Source organism: Lichenostomus cassidix, chromosome W (assembly GCF_008360975.1).
Source record: "Lichenostomus cassidix isolate B80296 chromosome W, HeHo_3.0, whole genome shotgun sequence".
NCBI classification, from domain to species: Eukaryota; Metazoa; Chordata; class Aves; order Passeriformes; family Meliphagidae; genus Lichenostomus; species Lichenostomus cassidix.
In genome coordinates, this window is record NC_139510.1 from 4,185,474 (window position 1) to 4,205,135 (window position 19,662).

General features: G+C 49.1%; 1 pseudogene; it reads right to left on the reverse strand.

Moving 5' to 3' along the window:
• Positions 1-16,749: 16,749 nt before the first annotated feature.
• LOC146425340 (uncharacterized) lies at positions 16,750-18,772 on the reverse strand (annotated as a pseudogene).
• Positions 18,773-19,662: the final 890 nt, after the last annotated feature.

Sequence of the window (19,662 nt, forward strand, 5' to 3'; positions counted from 1 at the left end):
TGGAGCTGATAGAGTTGGACTGTTGTGCTGGCTTCACCTTCTTGCTTACTATTTGTTCTTTTACCAAGTCCTGAACTCTACCCTTAAGGGCGAATGTAAAACAAACCCACCTTTCTCCCTTTGGACATTCACTTCCCAGCCTATTACCACTCATTCCTAAATTCTCTGCAATCCAATATTTTTTCCCATTTTGCATACAGGTACCTAGTTTGGATGGGTTATAACAGTGGCTGTTGATGTGGGTGTGAGTAATAAGAAAGGAACCTCGGGTTCTTTCCACGTAAAGCATTTGGTAGCACTTATGACATGATTGTGCTGGCATCCCAGAAGGGAAGAGACAAAAAATGAGTGACAATAGAAGGAAAAATAGACGTCCGGTATGGCTTATACCCCCACCTCCCATGCCTATGGGGTTGCTACCCATAGCAGGTGTATGTGATCTTCTCAGTGGCGAGTACAGTGGCCAATCCTGGTCTTGCCCTCTATCTCCTTGTCACATCCTTTTTGGTTTTTTTCCAGGCAAATTGCTTTTGACACCTTTTAATTGTAGTTTCCCACTGTTCCTTAGGCACCTCCCACTCAACAGGTACTAGTAATTCCCATCCACAGAGAAAAGTTATTATTTCAATCCTTTCTAGTTCTGCTTGGGCTGGAAATAAATCTGATACCCGGCACTTTCTACAACAAGGTTGACGTTTTTGTGAACTACAATACCAATTTTTCCCACATCTTATGCATTTACATTTAACCCAGCTAGCATGTCCAGTATGGGGATGTTTCAAACAGAGTATATGGTACGGTACTGATGGAGGTTGTAATATCTCTTCTTTATACAACTCACAGGCTAAAGCAAAAATATGTGGACCCTCTGCCCGAAACAGCCCTGAACCTCTGGTTTGGGGTGGAAGTATTCCTCCCCAAGGGGGTATCGGAGGCTCCTCAAAACTTGTCCAGGTGGCACTTGGAACCACTGATATAAACTTGGTCTCACTTCCCAGTTAGGTGTGATCCTCAGTACATTTTCTGGATCATTTGGGTCTTCCCAGTTCATTACCACCCAGTCTTTTGCTTAAGAGTCAACTTGGTATCACCCAGCTTAGAGGTTATAGTCCACTCCTTAGGTTCCTCCACAGGTCCCTTGATCCTGCTGGCGTGGATCCACCCTCTTTCTCTGGTCTGGACCACTGCCTCGGTTGTCAGTAGTACCTGAAAAGGACCTTCCCATTGCGGAGTTAAAGATTGCTCTTTCCACGTTTTCACCAGCACCCATCCCCCTGGATGGATATTATGGATTTTAAATTCTAAGGGTGTGGTTTGAGGGATTATCCCTTTCAACCTCAAATTCTCAAGTGTTTTTGCAATTGTGATGACATATTTTCTAACACTCATTTCTCCCATTTCGTAAGTAGCAGTTTCATGTTGGGTGGTCAGAAAGGGTAGCCCAAACATCATCTCATAAGGTGACACTCCCAGGTCTGACCTGGGTTGTGTTCGGATTCTCAACAGAGCCAATGGTAAAACTTTTACCCAGGACATTTGAGTTTCAATAATCAGTTTTGTTAAAGTGTTTTTCAAAGTCTGGTTCATTCTCTCTACCCTACCCAAACTTTGTGGGTGCCACGGGGTATGTAATTCCCATTTTATTCCCAAGGTTTGAGTTATCTGCTGAAATACACTTGATTTAAATGTGTCCCCCTATCTGAGTCTATTCTATTAACCATTCCATACCTGGGAATAATTTGTTCCATAAGGGTTTTACATACTACATTAGCTGTAGCTCTGACAGTAGGGACTGCTTCTACCCAATGAGTCAAATGGTCTATTATTACCAATAGAAACTTCCACCACTGTACTTGGGGAAGTTCAGTAAAGTCCACTTGGATACTCTGGAATGGTCTCAGAGCTAATTCATGACCCCCTGAGGTCATTTTTCTCATTACTTTTTTATTTTCTTTCTGGCAAGTTATGCATTTTTCAGTTACTTGTTTTGCCACTCCAAAGACCCCAATACATCCATAATTCCTTAAAAAATGATCACATAATGCCCAAGTACCCCAATGAGTCTTTTGATGCATATTTTCTAATATTTTCTAGTTAGTGGCTTATTAAGCAACTGCCTCCCATCAGAAAGCCTCCATTTCCCAGACTGATCTTGTTTCCCCCCTATTTTACTTAACTCTTTCTCTTCTGCTTCATTAAACTTTGGGTTTTCCAATTCTTCCTTGTCTGGGGTCAAAATTAACATAACCCTTTCCGTCCCATGTTCTGCTGCATCTTTACCTTCTTGATCTGCTAAATTATTCCCTCTTATGTCTGGGGTCATTCCTCTTTGGTGTCCCTTGACATGCACTATAGCTATTTCTTCAGGTAATTTTAATGCCTCTAAAACCTCTAAAATGAATCCTTCATGTATGTCCTAGGTTGCAATATAGATGTAGTTAAGTATTCTATTACCACCAGCTGTGGGCCGTTAGCTGCTATCACCTACTAATGACCCACCCTGCATGACAGGCAATGGGCCATCAGGGACCCACCGTGTGACTCATGGACTTGTCTCATCCCATTGTGGGATGCTCTGCCCAGGAGGGAGGAACCAGGTGTTCCCACCTGGATATAACCTGGCCTTGGAACTGCCTGAGCTAGCCCTGTCTACTGGGTTTCCAGAGGACGAGAGCTACTACTGGATCTTCAGCTGGAGACTAGACCTTCACAGGATCACCGCTTCAACTGGACTACTTCAGTTGGACTGCTACTACCACCCTAACAGGGTGTTAGGTTGTATCTGACTTTGTCAGTGCTTTTCCTTGTATTATTTCACTTATTTTTAATTTCAATCTTGACGTGTGATCTCCCACTGGTTTGTTTTCAAACCAATACATATTTTGACGCCCAACGTGGGGCACGACCTGGGGAAACTCAGAAATCCTATCACCATGATGCTCAGCTTATCTATATGGGTTCTGTATCTCGCTCTCTATATTTTTCCTCAAATGGGAAACTATCTGCCTGTCGTATTGGTCCTGTTGCGACCAGGGAATGGCATGAAAATTGCTCTATTGGTTTATTATGCCTATTGCGTGGTAACTTGTGAGGCGATGAATACCATTCGGAACATATACTCAGTTTTGTCTGCCTGGCCTAATCTGAGCTGCTACGTCTGGGACCTCCTCAGCAATCACACCCAGCCTCTGGCGTTAGGAGGAGAGAGCGGTTTCTTCCAGCATTTCAGGTCAGGCACGGCCGTTTTTGACAATATTGAGTTCCCTCTAGATGCTAAGGATGGCATAATCTTTTTGTCAGTTCTGTTTTCTTTGATCAGCATCGTGTACATCTTGCTGAAGATCAGAACAATATTTTGTCTCCTTGAGAAGGAGAAACAAAGCAAATCAGCAGGCAAGAGGAAAAGAGCCAAAAGAGCAGTCGACGTCTCAACACAGACCATTGCCGAATCAGAACAGCCAAAGCCAGTAGCAGTTGCTCCCGTCCAGAAAAAGAAATCCAAGAGCAAATCAGTCCGCACAGCGACTGATGAGGATGCGGCAGGACCATCCCACCAAGCAGAAGAGACAGAACCGGAGATCATCACTCGCTCTCTATCCCTGGGGGAGCTGCGTGACCTACGGAGAGAATTCACCCAGCATGCGAATGAATCCATCTTGCCCTGGCTGCTCCGTATCTGGGACGCTGCAGCTAACGACACCATTCTAGATGGAAGTGAGGCCAGGCAACTGGGATCCCTGTCCCAGGATGTGGTTATTGACCAGGGGATTGGGAAAACCCAGGAAACCCTCAGCCTCTGGCGGCGATTGCTGGCGAGTGTACGGGACAGATACCTCTGCAAAGAAGACCTCCAGATGCACCAAAGAAAATGGAACACAATAGAACAAGGTATCCGATGCCTGAGGGAATTGGCCGTGCTAGAGATAATTTTCTCGGACAACGAGAGATTCCCCAAGAGCCCAGATAATGTCCGGTGCACTTCACAAATGTGGCTAAGATTCGCGCGGCTCGGACCAGAGATATACTCTCGTTACCTGGCAACACTGCAGTGGAGGGAAGGCGAAGACCAGGTGGGCGTGTTAACAAACAAACTGAGAATTTACGAGGACACTGTCACCGCTCCACTACGCACTCAGGTCTCATCAGTGGAAACAAACCTGGCCGAGCAAGTCCGGAGCTTGATTGAAGAAAGCCTCCAGAAACTAAGGAAAGAGTTCAAAGAAGGATTTTTCCATGTCACACCGAAACCAACCAGAGTCTCTGCCATCAGGAGCAGACGTCCCCCAGCCAGGGAAAGAAGACAAACTCCACGACGTGACCTCTGGTTTTTCCTGCAGGAGCATGGGGAAGACATGAGGAAGTGGGATAGGAAACCCACCTCCACCTTAGCAGCCCGGGTACGTGAACTGAAAAAAGAAACATCCACTTCAGGAGGCTCATCTAGGTACAACACTGCCCCAGTCTCTTGTGGACAGAACCCCAGACAGAATGGAAAGGATAATATGACTGATCCTCTTGAAGGAGCCTCAGGAACACATTTACGGGAGAAGAGCACCACGCACCAAAAACAGGATTAGAGGAACCCTGCCTCTAGCCAGGTAGAGGAAAGGGATAACCGGATCTATTGGACTGTGTGGATCCGATGGCCTGGCATGTCTGACCCACAAAGATACACGGCTTTGGTTGATACCGGCGCTCAGTGCACCCTGATGCCATCCAGGTATGTGGGGACCGAATCCATTTCTATTTCTGGGGTGACAGGAGGATCCCAGCAGCTGACTGTAATGGAAGCTGAAGTGAGTTTAACTGGGAATGAGTGGCAGAAACACCCCATTGTGACTGGTCCAGACGCCCCATGCATCCTCGGCATAGATTATCTCAGGAGTGGATATTTCAAAGACCCAAAGGGACATCGCTGGGCTTTTGGGATAGCAGCCGTAGAGACAGAAGACATAAGACAACTGAATACCCTGCCTGGTCTCTCAGACAACCCATCTGCTGTAGGACTACTGAGAATTGAAGAACAGCAGGTACCAATCGCTACAGCAACAGTGCACCGCCGGCAATACCGCACTGACAGAGACTCTGTGGCCCCCATATATAAGATGATTCGGGAACTGGAGAGCCAAGGGGTGGTCAGCAAGGCTCACTCACCCTTTAACAGCCCTATATGGCCGGTGCGTAAGTCCAGTGAAGAATGGAGACTGACGGTGGATTACCGTGGCCTGAATGAAGTCACACCACCACTGAGTGCTGCTGTACCGGACATGTTGGAACTTCAGTATGAGCTGGAATCCAAAGCAGCAAAGTGGTATGCGACCATTGATATTGCCAATGCCATTTTCTCCATTCCTCTGGCAGCAGAGTGCAGGCCCCAGTTTGCTTTCACCTGGAGAGGTGTGCAGTACACGTGGAACCGACTGCCCCAGGGGTGGAAGCACAGTCCCACCATCTGCCATGGACTGATCCAGGCTGCACTGGAAAAGGGTGAGGCTCCAGAGCATTTGCAGTATATTGATGACATCATTGTGTGGGGGGACACAGCAACGGAAGTATTTGGGAAAGGAGAGAAAATCATCAGAAGTCTCCTGGAAGCCGGTTTCGCCATCAAGAAGAGTAAAGTCAAGGGACCTGCCCGAGAGATCCAGTTCCTGGGAGTAAAGTGGCAAGACGGGCGGCGTCAGATTCCTTCTGAGGTCATCAACAAGATCACCGCGATGTCTCCACCAACCAACAAGAAGGAGACGCAAGCTTTCCTAGGCGCCATAGGTTTTTGGAGAATGCACATCCCTGAGTACAGCCAGATTGTGAGTCCTCTCTACCTCATAACCCGCAAGAAGAATGATTTCCACTGGGGCCCTGAACAGCAGCAAGCCTTCACCCAGATCAAACAGGAGATCGCTCATGCGGTAGCCCTTGGCCCAGTCAGGACAGGACCAGAGGTAAAGAATGTGCTTTACTCTGCAGCCGGGAGCCATGGTCTGTCCTGGAGCCTTTGGCAGAAGGTGCCTGGCGAGACCCGAGGCCAACCACTGGGATTCTGGAGCCAAAGTTACAGAGGGTCCGAAGCCAACTACACTCCCACCGAGAGGGAAATCTTGGCAGCTTATGAAGGAGTCCAAGCCACCTCAGAGGTAATCGGCACAGAAGCACAACTTCTCCTGGCACCCCGACTGCCAGTGCTGGGGTGGATGTTCAAGGGAAGGGTTCCCTCTACCCACCATGCCACTGATGCCACGTGGAGCAAATGGATTGCCCTCATCACACAGCGCGCCCGTATTGGAAACCCAAATCGCCCTGGGATTCTGGAAATTATAACAAACTAGCCTGAAGGTGAGACTTTTAAATTATCTTCAGAAGAAGCAGAGGAGCAAGTAGCACGTGCCGAGGAAGCACCCCCGTATAATGAACTGCCAGAGAGTGAAAGACGCTATGCCCTCTTCACCGATGGTTCCTGCCGAATTGTAGGCACAGATCGGAAATGGAAAGCTGCAGTATGGAGCCCCACACGACAAGCTGTACAGGCTACTGAGGGACAAGGTGGATCGAGTCAGGTTGCAGAGCTTAAAGCCATCCAGCTGGCTTTGGATATTGCTGAACGAAAGAAATGGCCAAGGCTCTATCTCTACACCGACTCCTGGATGGTAGCCAATGCACTGTGGGGATGGTTAGATCGCTGGAGAAAGGCTAACTGGCAGCGCAGAGGAAAACCCATCTGGGCCGCTGAGATTTGGCAGGACATCGCCGCCCGGGCAGAAAAGCTGACCGTGAAAGTTTGACACGTGGATGCACATATACCTAAGAGTCGGGCTAATGAAGAGCATTGTAACAACGAGCAGGTGGACCGAGCTGCCAAGGTGGAAATGTCACAGGAGGATCTGGACTGGCAGCACAAAGGAGAATTATTTCTAGCTCGTTGGGCCCATGATGCCTCTGGTCATCAAGGGAGAGATGCGACATACAGGTGGGCTCGTGACCGAGGGGTGGACTTGACCATGGACAACATCTCACAGGTCATCCATAGCTGTGAGACTTGCGCTGCAATCAAACAGGCCAAGCGGGTGAAGCCTCTGTGGTATGGTGGACGATGGTCAAAGTACAGGTATGGGGAAGTATGGCAAGTTGACTACATCACACTTCCCCAAACCCGCCAAGGAAAGCGCTACGTGCTGACCATGGTGGAAGCAACCACGGGATTGTTAGAGACCTACCCTGTGCCTCATGCTACTGCCCGGAACACCATCTTGGGTCTGGAAAAGCAAGTCCTGTGGAGACATGGTACCCCTGAGAGAATCGAGTCTGACAATGGAAACCATTTCAAGAATGGCCTCATAAGCACCTGGGCTAGAGAACACGGAATTGAATGGATATACCACATCCCCTATCATGCACCAGCTGCCGGGAAAGTTGAACGGTGCAACGGAATACTTAAGACAACTTTGAAGGCACTTGGCGGGGGAACCTTCAAAAATTGGGAACTGAACTTAGCAAAGGCCACCTGGATGGTTAACACAAGGGGTTCTATCAATCGAGCCAGTCCTGCCGAGTCCGAACCTTTGCACACAGTGGATGGAGATAAAGTCCCTGTGGTACACGTAAGAGGTTTCTTAGGAAAGACTGTTTGGATTAGTCCCACCTCAGGGAAAGGCAAACCCATCCGTGGAGTGGTTTTTGCCCAAGGACCTGGGTATACTTGGTGGGTGATGAAGGCAGATGGGGAAACCTGTTGTGTACCACAAGGAGACCTTATCTTAAGTGAGAACTGTGTAGATGGTAATAGAATAAGGGGTGGATAATGTCCTAGGTTGCAATATTGATGTAGTTAAGTATTCTATTACCACCAGCTGTGGGCCATTAGCTGCTATCACCCACTCCGGATGACAGGCAATGGGCCATCCGTTAGCTGTTACCAGCTGCTAATGACCCACCCCGCATGACAGGCAATGGGCTATCAGGGACCCACCGTGTGACTCATGGACTTATCTCCTCCCATTGTGGGATGCTCTGCCCAGGAGGGAGGAACCAGGTGTTCCCACCTGGATATAACCTGGCCTTGGAACTGCCTGAGGGAGCCCTGTCTACTGGGTTCCCAGAGGACGAGAGCTACACTGGATCTTCAGCTGGAGACTAGACCTTCACAGGATCACCGCTTCAACTGGACTACTTCAGTTGGACTGCTACTACCACCCTAACAGGGTGTCAGGTTGTATCTGACTTTGTCAGTGCTTTTCCTTGTATTATTTCACTTATTTTTAATTTCAATCTTGACGTGTGATCTCCCACTGGTTTGTTTTCAAACCAATACATATTTTGACGCCCAACGTGGGGCACGACCTGGGGAAACTCAGAAATCCTATCACCATGATGCTCAGCTTATCTATATGGGTTCTGTATCTCGCTCTCTATATTTTTCCTCAAATGGGAAACTATCTGCCTGTCGTATTGGTCCTGTTGCGACCAGGGAATGGCATGAAAATTGCTCTATTGGTTTATTATGCCTATTGCGTGGTAACCTGTGAGGCGATGAATACCATTCGGAACGTATACTCAATTTTATCTGCCTGGCCTAATCTGAGCTGCTACGTCTGGGACCTCCTCAGCAATCACACCCAGCCTCTGGCGTTAGGAGGAGAGAGCGGTTTCTTCCAGCATTTCAGGTCAGGCACAGCCGTTTTTGACAATATTGAGTTCCCTCTAGATGCTGAGGATGGCATAATCTTTTTGTCAGTTCTGTTTTCTTTGATCAGCATTGTGTACATCTTGCTGAAGATCAGAACAATATTTTGTCTCCTTGAGGAGGAGAAACAAAGCAAATCAGCAGGCAAGAGGAAAAGAGCCAAAAGAGCAGTCGATGTCTCAACACAGACCACCACCAAATCAGAACAGCCGAAGCCCGTAGCAGTTGCCCCCGTCCAGAAAAAGAAATCCAAGAGCAAATCAGTCCGCATAGCGACTGATGATGATGCGGCAGGACCATCTCACCCAGCAGAAGAGACAGAGCCGGAGATCATCACTCGCTCTCTATCCCTGGGGGAGCTGCGGGACCTATGGAGGGAATTCACCCGGCAGGCAAACGAGTCCATCTTAACATGGCTGCTCCGCATCTGGGATGCCGCTGCTAATGACACCATTCTGGACGGAAGTGAGGCCAGGCAACTGGGATCCCTGTCCCAGGATGTGGTTATTGACCAGGGGATTGGGAAAACCCAGGAAACTCTCAGCCTCTGGCGGAGATTGCTGGCGAGTGTACGGGACAGATACCTCTGCAAAGAGGACCTCCAGATGCACCAAAGAAAATGGAACACAATAGAACAAGGTATCCGATGCCTGAGGGAATTGGCCGTGCTAGAGATCATTTTCTCGGACAACGAGAGATTCCCCAAGAGCCCAGATAATGTCCGGTGCACTTCCCAAATGTGGCTAAGATTCGCGCGGCTCGGACCAGAGATATACTCTCGTTACCTGGCAACACTGCAGTGGAGGGAAGGCGAAGACCAGGTGGGCGTGTTAACAAACAAACTGAGAATTTACGAGGACACTGTCACCGCTCCACTACGCACTCAGGTCTCATCAGTGGAAACAAACCTGGCCGAGCAAGTCCGGAGCTTGATTGAAGAGAGCCTCCAGAAACTAAGGAAAGAGTTCAAAGAAGGATTTTTCCATGTCACACCGAAACCAACCAGAGTCTCTGCCATCAGGAGCAGACGTCCCCCAGCCAGGGAAAGAAGACAAACTCCACGACGTGACCTCTGGTTTTTCCTTCAGGAGCATGGGGAAGACATGAGAAAGTGGGATAGGAAACCCACCTCCTCCTTAGCAGCCCGGGTACGTGAACTGAAAACAGAAACATCCACTTCAGGAGGCTCATCTAGGTACAACACTGCCCCAGTCTCTTGTGGACAGAACCCCCGACAGAATGGAAAGGATAATATGACTGATCCTCTTGAAGGAACCTCAGGAACACATTTACGGGAGAAGAACATCGTGCACCAAAAACAGGATTAGAGGAACCCTGCCTCTAGCCAGGTAGAGGAAAGGGATAACCGGATCTATTGGACTGTGTGGATCCGATGGCCTGGCACGTCTGACCCACAAAGATACACGGCTTTGGTTGATACCGGCGCTCCGTGCACCCTGATGCCATCCAGGTATGTGGGGACCGAATCCATTTCTATTTCTGGGGTGACAGGAGGATCCCAGCAGCTGACTGTACTGGAAGCTGAAGTGAGTTTAACTGGGAACGAGTGGCAGAAACACCCCATTGTGACTGGTCCAGATGCCCCATGCATCCTCAGCATAGATTATCTCAGGAGTGGATATTTCAAAGACCCAAAGGGACATCGCTGGGCTTTTGGGATAGCAGCCGTAGAGACGGAAGACATAAGACAACTGAATACCCTGCCTGGTCTCTCAGACAACCCATCTGCTGTAGGACTACTGAGAATTGAAGAACAGCGGGTACCAATTGCTACAGCAACAGTGCACCGCCGGCAATACCGCACTGACAGAGACTCTGTGGCCCCCATCCATAAGATGATTCGAGATCTAGAGAGCCAAGGGGTGGTCAGCAAGGCTCACTCACCCTTTAACAGCCCTATATGGCCGGTGCGTAAGTCCAGTGAAGAATGGAGACTGACGGTGGATTACCGTGGCCTGAATGAAGTCACACCACCACTGAGTGCTGCTGTACCGGACATTTTGGAACTTCAGTATGAGCTGGAATCCAAGGCAGCAAAGTGGTATGCGACCATCGACATTGCCAATGCCTTTTTCTCCATTCCTCTGGCAGCAGAGTGCAGGCCTCAGTTTGCTTTCACCTGGAGAGGTGTGCAGTACACGTGGAACCGACTGCCCCAGGGGTGGAAACACAGTCCCACCATCTGCCATGGACTGATCCAGGCTGCACTGGAAAAGGGTGAGGCTCCAGAACATCTGCAGTATATTGATGACATCATTGTGTGGGGGGACACAGCAACGGAAGTATTTGGGAAAGGTGAGAAAATCATCAAAATTCTCCTGGAAGCCGGTTTCGCCATCAAGAAGAGCAAAGTCAAGGGACCTGCCCGAGAGATCCAGTTCCTGGGAGTAAAGTGGCAAGATGGACGGCGTCAGATTCCTTCTGAGGTCATCAACAAGATCACCGCGATGTCTCCACCAACCAACAAGAAGGAGACACAAGCCTTCCTAGGCGCCATAGGCTTTTGGAGAATGCACATCCCTGAGTACAGCCAGATCGTGAGTCCTCTCTACCTCATAACCCGCAAGAAGAACGATTTCCACTGGGGCCCTGAACAGCAGCAAGCCTTCACCCAGATCAAACAGGAGATCGCTCATGCGGTAGCCCTTGGACCAGTCAGGACAGGACCAGAGGTAAAGAATGTGCTTTACTCTGCAGCTGGGAGCCATGGTCTGTCCTGGAGCCTTTGGCAGAAGGTGCCTGGTGAGACCCGAGGCCGACCACTGGGATTCTGGAGTCGAAGTTACAGAGGGTCTGAAGTCAACTACACTCCCACCGAGAAAGAAATCTTGGCAGCCTACGAAGGAGTCCAAGCCGCCTCAGAGGTGATCGGCACAGAAACACAACTTCTCCTTGCACCCCGACTGCCAGTGCTGGGGTGGATGTTCAAGGGAAGGGTTCCCTCTACCCACCATGCCACTGATGCCACGTGGAGCAAATGGATTGCCCTCATCACACCGCGCGCCCGTATTGGAAACCCAAATCGCCCTGGGATTCTGGAAATCATAACAAACTGGCCTGAAGGTGAGACTTTTAAATTATCTTCAGAGGAAGTAGAGGAGCAAGTAGCACGTGCCGAGGAAGCACCCCCGTATAACGAGCTGCCGGAGAGTGAAAGACGCTATACCTCTTCACCGATGGGTCCTGCCGAATTGTAGGCACAGATCGGAAATGGAAAGCTGCAGTATGGAGCCCCACACGACAAGCTGTACAGGCTACCGAGGGACAAGGTGGATCGAGTCAGGTCGCAGAGCTTAAAGCCATCCAACTGGCTTTGGATATTGCCAAACGAGAGAAATGGCCAAGGCTCTATCTCTACACTGACTCCTGGATGGTAGCCAACGCGCTATGGGGATGGTTAGATCGCTGGAGAAAGGCTAACTGGCAGCGCAGAGGAAAACCCATCTGGGCCGCTGAGATTTGGCAGGACATCGCCGCCCGGGCAGAAAAGCTGACTGTGAAAGTTCGACACGTGGATGCACATATACCTAAGAGTCGGGCTAATGAAGAGCATCGTAACAACGAGCAGGTAGACCGAGCTGCCAAGGTGGAAGTGTCACAGGTGGATCTGGACTGGCAGCACAAAAGAGAATTATTTCTAGCTCGTTCGGCCCATGATGCCTCTGGTCATCAAGGGAGAGATGCGACATACAGGTGGGCTCGTGACCGAGGGGTGGACTTGACCATAGACAACATCTCACAGGTCATCCACAGCTGTGAGACTTGCGCTGCAATCAAACAGGCCAAGCGGGTGAAGCCTCTGTGGTATGGGGGACGATGGTCAAAGTACAGGTATGGGGAAGTATGGCAAGTTGACTACATCACACTTCCCCAAACCTGCCAAGGAAAGCGCTACGTGCTGACCATGGTGGAAGCAACCACGGGATGGTTAGAGACCTACCCTGTGCCTCATGCTACTGCCCGGAACACCATCTTGGGTCTGGAAAAGCAAGTCCTTTGGAGACATGGTACCCCTGAGAGAATCGAGTCTGACAATGGAACCCATTTCAAGAATGGCCTCATAAGCACCTGGGCTAGAGAACACGGAATTGAATGGATATACCATATCCCCTATCATGCACCAGCTGCTGGGAAAGTTGAACGGTGCAACGGAATACTTAAGACAACTTTGAAGGCACTTGGCGGGGGAACCTTCAAAAAATTGGGAACTGAACTTAGCAAAGGCCACCTGGATGGTTAACACAAGGGGTTCTATCAATCGAGCCGGTCCTGCCGAGTCCGAACCTTTGCACACAGTGGATGGAGATAAAGTCCCTGTGGTACACGTAAGAGGTTTTTTAGGAAAGACTGTTTGGATTAGTCCCACGTCAGGGAAAGGCAAACCCATCCGTGGAGTGGTTTTTGCCCAAGGACCTGGTTATACTTGGTGGGTGATGCAGGCAGATGGGGAAACCCGTTGTGTACCACAAGGAGACCTTATCTTAAGTGAGAACTGTGTAGTTGGTAATAGAATAAGGGGTGGATAATGTCCTAGGTTGCAATATAGATGTAGTTAAGTATTCTATTACCACCAGCTGTGGGCCGTTAGCTGCTATCACCTGCTAATGACCCACTCCGGATGACAGGCAATGGGCCATCCGTTAGCTATTATCAGCTGCTAATGACCCACCCCGCATGACAGGCAATGGGCCATCAGGGACCCACCGTGTGACTCATGGACTTGTCTCATCCCATTGTGGGATGCTCTGCCCAGGAGGGAGGAGCCAGGTGTTCCCACGTGGATATAACCTGGCCTTGGAACTGCCTGAGCTAGCCCTGTCTACTGGGTTCCCAGAGGACCAGAGCTACCACTGGATCTTCAGCTGGAGACTAGACCTTCACAGGATCACCACTTCAACTGGACTACTTCAGTTGGACTGCTACTACCACCCTAACAGGGTGTTAGGTTGTATCTGACTTTGTCAGTGCTTTTCCTTGTATTATTTCACTTATTTTTAATTTCAATCTTGACGTGTGATCTCCCACTGGTTTGTTTTCAAACCAATACAATGTATCAGTCCTTTTCCTTTTGAATTCAATAATTCCCTTTCTTCCCAATTTTTTTCCGAAAGTGTGTACTACTCCAAAGGCATACTTTGAATCAGTATATATGGTCCCTTTCTTTTTTGCCAAATATTCTAATGCCCTTTTCAGAGCATATAACTCACAAGACTGGGCTGACCAATTTGAAGGTAATTTCCCTTTTTCGATAGTTTGCATATTCCTCCCATCAACTAGGGCATATCCTGACACTCTTTTTCCTTGAATGCATCTAGATGATGCATCCACAAATATCTTTTCTCCTTCCAGGAGGGCCTGTTCTACTAAGTCTTCCGGAATCTTAGTTTGATATTGTATAATTTCTAAACAATTATGTGTTAAATTATCTTTTGGTTCTCCATATAAAAATTGAGCTGGATTCAAACTTTTGTTTATTTCTAGTGTCAGGTCATTACCATTTATTAGAATTGCTTCATATTTTAATATTCTGGAATCTGTTAACCACTTTTCAGCTTTTTGATTTAATATATTTTGAACTGCATGAGGGGTACCCACAATGAGCTTACTTCCAAAAGTCAGTTTACGGCTCTATTCTACTAAAATAGCAGTTGGTGCTATAGCTTGAATACACACTGGCCAGCCATGACTTACTGGGTCTAGTAATTTAGATAAAAAGGCCACTGGCCTTTTTACTCCTCTCCATTCTTGGACTAAAACTCCATGGGCCACTCCACCTTCCACATTTACATACAGGTAAAAGGGTTTTTCTAGTGAAGGTAAACTCAAGGCTGGTACTGAAGCCAGCTTAGATTTCAATCCTTCTAATTTATTGTCATCTTCCTTAGTCCACTCTATATGGTCTCCTCCTGCCAATTTCTCATATAAAAATTTTACTGCTTGAGTATATCCTTCAATCCATAATCTACAGTATCCCAATAATCCAAGTAGTCTTCTTACTTCCTTCTTTGAAGAAGGAGGGGGGAGAGAGAAAATCCCTGCAATCCTCTCAGGATTTAGCTTTCAGCTGCCTTTACTTATCAGGTATCCAAGATATTTGACTTCTGATTCTACAAACTGCAATTTCCCTTTTGACACTCTTAATCCCCTTTCCCCAAGAAAATTCAAAAGCTCTATGGTAGCTTCCCTAACTTCAGCTTCCACTTCCCCTGATAATAAAAGTTCATCCACATATTGGATAATCTGTATTCCAGGGGGAGTGGGGAAAGCCTGTAGTATTTCTTCTAAAGCCTGTCCAAACAAACTCGGGGATTCAGTAAATCCTTGTGGTAATGTTGTCCATCTTAACTGCTGCTTTGTCCCAGTTGTCGGATCTTCCCACTCAAAGGCAAAAATATTCCGACTATCCTCTGCCAAAGGGCAGGCCCAGAAAGCGTCTTTAAGATCCACTACACTAAACCACTGGTGTTGAGCTGGGACTTTAAAGAGTATAGGGGTTTGGTACTACTGGATAACGTGTCCGAGCCCTCTTGTTAACCTCCCTCAAATCTTGTACCAATCTTTAAATCCCGTCAGACTTCTTTACTGGGAGAATAGGGGTGTTATGAGGGGACATACAAGGCTCCAGTGTCCCATCCTTTATCAAACCTTCTATTACTGGTTTTAACCCTTCTCTCCCCTCCAGGGATATAGGGTACTGGCGGACACGTATGGGACATTCTTCTCTCTCGATCGTGACCCTTATAGGGTCAATATTCAACCCTCCCCTATTTCCTTCTCTAGCCCACACATCTTTGTTAATTTTTCCTTCATCCTCCTGACCAAGTTTCAGCACTTTAGCTGTCATCTTCCCTTCCTCTGGTATAACCCCTATTCTTAACTGTATTTGTAAGTCCCTTCCCAGTAAATTACAACCTGCCCCAGGAACTAAGACATCTCCCATCCCTATCCTGGTTTCTCCTTCAATTACTACATTTTTAATTACTGGTACTTTAAATCCTTCTCCTCTTGCTCCTGTTACTTTTATGGTGTCATTACTTATACTACATCCTCTAGGGACATTCACTACACAGGTTCTTTCTGCCCCAGTATCTACTATAAATTCTAATAGTTCCTCTTGGGGGCCTACTTTTAAAGTTATCAAGGGCTCTAGATGGTATTTATCCCCCAGAAAATAGAGCCCCTGACTTCCCTATTCTTCCTCTGGGTTTATCTCTTGAAATATTTTCAGGTTCTTCCTTAAATGAGGACATTCTTTTTTATAATGTCCCTCTTCCCCACAATAAAAGCAGGTTTTTCTGGTTTGCTCCTGAGATTTTGGTTGTACTGAGGTCTATTTTTCCCTTTCTCTTTGTCTCTGAAACCTGATTGTTTAGGAATGGTACCTGCGGGCATCAGATTCCTTTGAGAGTTAGCTTCCCGCATAGCAGCAATCATAATTTTTGCTTCTGCTTTGGCTTTCTCTTCATCTCTCCTTACATAGATCTGCTGGGCTTCTCTTAACAGATCATTTAATGCTTTCTCCTGCCAATCCTCAATTTTTTCTAACTTTCTCCTAATATCTGGCCAGGCATGGGTGACAAAGTGATTCGCCCCAATCGAGCTCAGAGACACTTCAGAGACCAAGTCAGAGAAGTGGGTATTTGCTTTATTCGGTGCACCGGATGCGTGGGGAATTGTTTCCACCAAACACACACACCTCAGTGCCTCCAAAGGCACAGTGTTATAGGTAAAATTCATGAATATTCATTACATTCCTCAGGATAGGAGTGGTTATACAAATTACTTCTCATAAGTCATTAATATTACTAGCCATTTCTTGTGCTCAATGGCAAAAGGATTCCTTTTGCCCCCTTTTATCTTGATAAGATTAAGGGAATCTACAAGGCCAGAACTGACGGGCTGGTGGAAGGGGCAAAAGCTCAAAGAAACAAGGATGGTTTGAAGTGGTACGGGGGCGCGTGAGAGGTCCGGCGCGCCTAGCCCCGCATGGGCTGGCTGGGCTTCGGCTAGCTCAGGGGCTGCGCCGGGGCCCGGGCTTTCTGCCCTCCCCGCTATCCTTCTCTGCTCCGGCTGCAGCGGCAGTCGGCTTCAGGGACCCAGGGTCGCCCGATGGGCGGCAGGAACCCCGCGGCAGAGGCAGGTCCCTGCTGGACAGGGATGCGGTGGAGTCGCGGATCGCCCCCCGAGATAAAGAGAGTCCAAGCGGTGAGAGGTTCCAGGGCGCGGTTTATTTAGGAGAAGCAGCGGGGAGGCGCGCTGGAATGCTCCCGGGTGGGGTGGACCGCCGAGATGCCAGGTACAGAGCACTGCGGGTCTCGTAGCCCGGCCACGCACCCCCCGAGAACAAAGGGGCGAAAGGTTTTAAGGGGCACAACGGGGTTTCTCAGGGCAGGACGGCAGGGGCGGAGCCAACGGGGCTCCGGTACAATATGATGGGCAAGCGGGGGAGCAAATAAACAGCAACTGGGGAGTGGACTACAACGAACCAATGGGGGAAGCCCGGCAACAGAAAATTCTAGTGAGGGCAAGCAACAGGGGCGGTGACAGGGGCGGGGAAGCAAAACTTTAACCCAATGAACTTAGGATAAACTTTCCAGGGGAGGGAGAGAGCGGTCTACAGCCCGGCCTCCTCCGAGTCCCAGGTGATGGCATCCTCGGTGGCGTCCTCGTGGACTACGCTGACCGCCGGCCCTGGGGACTCGGGATCCGCAGCATTGGGCCGCCACACCTCCACACCTCCCCTTTCTTTACTAAATAAGGACCAAATGTAGCGAACTAAATATTTCTTAATCAAAGCAAACGAAGCAGCAACTAAAACGACCGCAACTAAAACAATAAAACAGTCTTTCAATAGGGTGGCTCCCCATTTGGGCAGTCCCAGTCCTCGCAACAGCTGATGGGCCCATCCTCCAACAGTAGACAGTGTAGGGTTCACCGCTCTGTGGACGCCGTCGATGGTATTTTCAAACCAGAGGCTACTCTCAAAGGTGATGTTGTTGATGAGAGCGTCCATGTCCTGGAGCCTCTGGTGGATGCTGCGGCTTCTGGAGGATAAGTTGAAGCATCAAAGCCCCTCGAACTGGTGACAGCCATGTCCATGCGCAAGGAGCAAAAAATCGATGGCCGCTCTATTTTGCAAGGTCGCATGCCTGGTCACTTGCTCATCCCGTAGGAGGTCTGCAATGGCCTCTGACGTTAACCTGGCTTGCTTCGAAACCCAACATTCTAGATTGCCGACTTCCCCAAGGGCCTTGGCTGCAGCTACCCAAGGCAGGAAGGCGGACACAGCTATTCTTTTTCCTTTACTCCAATGATAAATTTCAGTGCTGCAATCGTCATCATGAGGTTTTTTTGGGATCGAATTGTTCGACCACACCGGAAGGTGGGTCATGTTGGGAGAAGCAAGAGTCAGATGACCAAAAGTGCACGGACCACCCACAAGGTGAGAGGGGACCCCAGCCCAGGCGCGTTCTCCGCAAATTAGAAACATTCCCTCAGGGAGCCGAATCGGGTGAGCATAATGCTGATTTGAAGACGAGGGAGCTTTTACGTGGGTAATATGGGTGCACCAATTTTTCGCAACATAATTAGGATTGCCCTGTCTCAGCCCCTGGTACAGTTTTTGATCCGACTTGTACGGAGTTTGGTAGTCAAATTGAACACAGGCGGGAGCTTTTAGAGAGCCAATCAACTGAAACTCATGGGGCTCTTTCTCCATCTTTGGCTCACTCCAACCCACTTCTGCCACAGCAAAAGAGGGTTTTGAATGGGAAGAGGGAGAGAAAATTCTTGGCGGTCCTTGTAGAACTTATAGACATTTTGTTTCAATTCGAAAGTTGACCTCCACAAGGAGACGAGGGATGGCGGAAACGCATCTACCTGTACTGGGGCTCCCACCAAGGCAGACGAGAGCGGATCTCGGACCGCATCAGTGGACAAGCACATTTGCTCCTTGTTCATGGCTCGGGCCAATGTCACCCAGACGTTGGAGCTAGGCTGCCTCACGACCCACAGCTGGACTGGGACGATGACTATTGCGAGGAGAAGATGCGACACACGGATGGTAAACAGCATCTTTGCCACTGAATGGGGGGGGAAACACAACAGCGTTAACTGAAGCCACGAAGATTGGGGTAGGTGGAGGAGGGAGGACGGGAAGGCCATAGGGAAGATGGGGAAGGGGAGTGGGAGACTGGAACAGGGAGTGACCAGACAGAGTTCTTGCAGCTTAGATGGTTCTTTGGCGAATGCGTGGGCGGAGGCGGCGAGGCGACGGAGGCGGTGTCTCGGCCTTCTTTTTCCGGCGCCAATGTGCGGAGGTAACATCTTTTTTCTCAGGTCGCGGTGAGTAGGGGCCTGCCTTAAGAAACGGTTTAACAAACTTGCCCGGGACCCATCGTGGCCCTTCCGGAGTGGAGACGCAGCAGTAGCCACGTCCCCAGATGATAAGAGGGAAGGGGCCAACGATGTTGAGGGAGTCCGGTTCCTTGACCAGGACAAGGGGGCGCTCTTTCAGCTTGGCTCGTGAGTTGTTGGCAAAGTGGCGAACCACCGGGGGGTCTGGCTCTTTGTCAGAGCAGTTGAGGAAATTTAGCGTAAAAAGAGCTCTCGCCAGCCGATTCGCGGGAGTCTCTGTTTCTGGTCCCCCCTTTTGCTGAAGGAGCACCCTCTTGAGGGACCGATGAGCCCTCTCCACCAGGGCCTGACCCGTGGCTGAGTGGGGAATCCTGGTGTTATGGGAAATGCCCCACTGGAGGAAAAACTTCCTCACTGGTCCCGAGCTGTAGCAGGGACCATTGTCCGTCTTGACCTCCTTAGGGATACCCAGGACACCGAAGGCCTGCAGGAAGTGCGAAATCGCATCCTTCGCTTTCTCCCCCGAGTGCGCAGTGGCAAAAATCACACCTGAAAAGGTGTCAACGCTCACGTGAACATATTTTAGACGGCCGAATTCAGGCACGTGC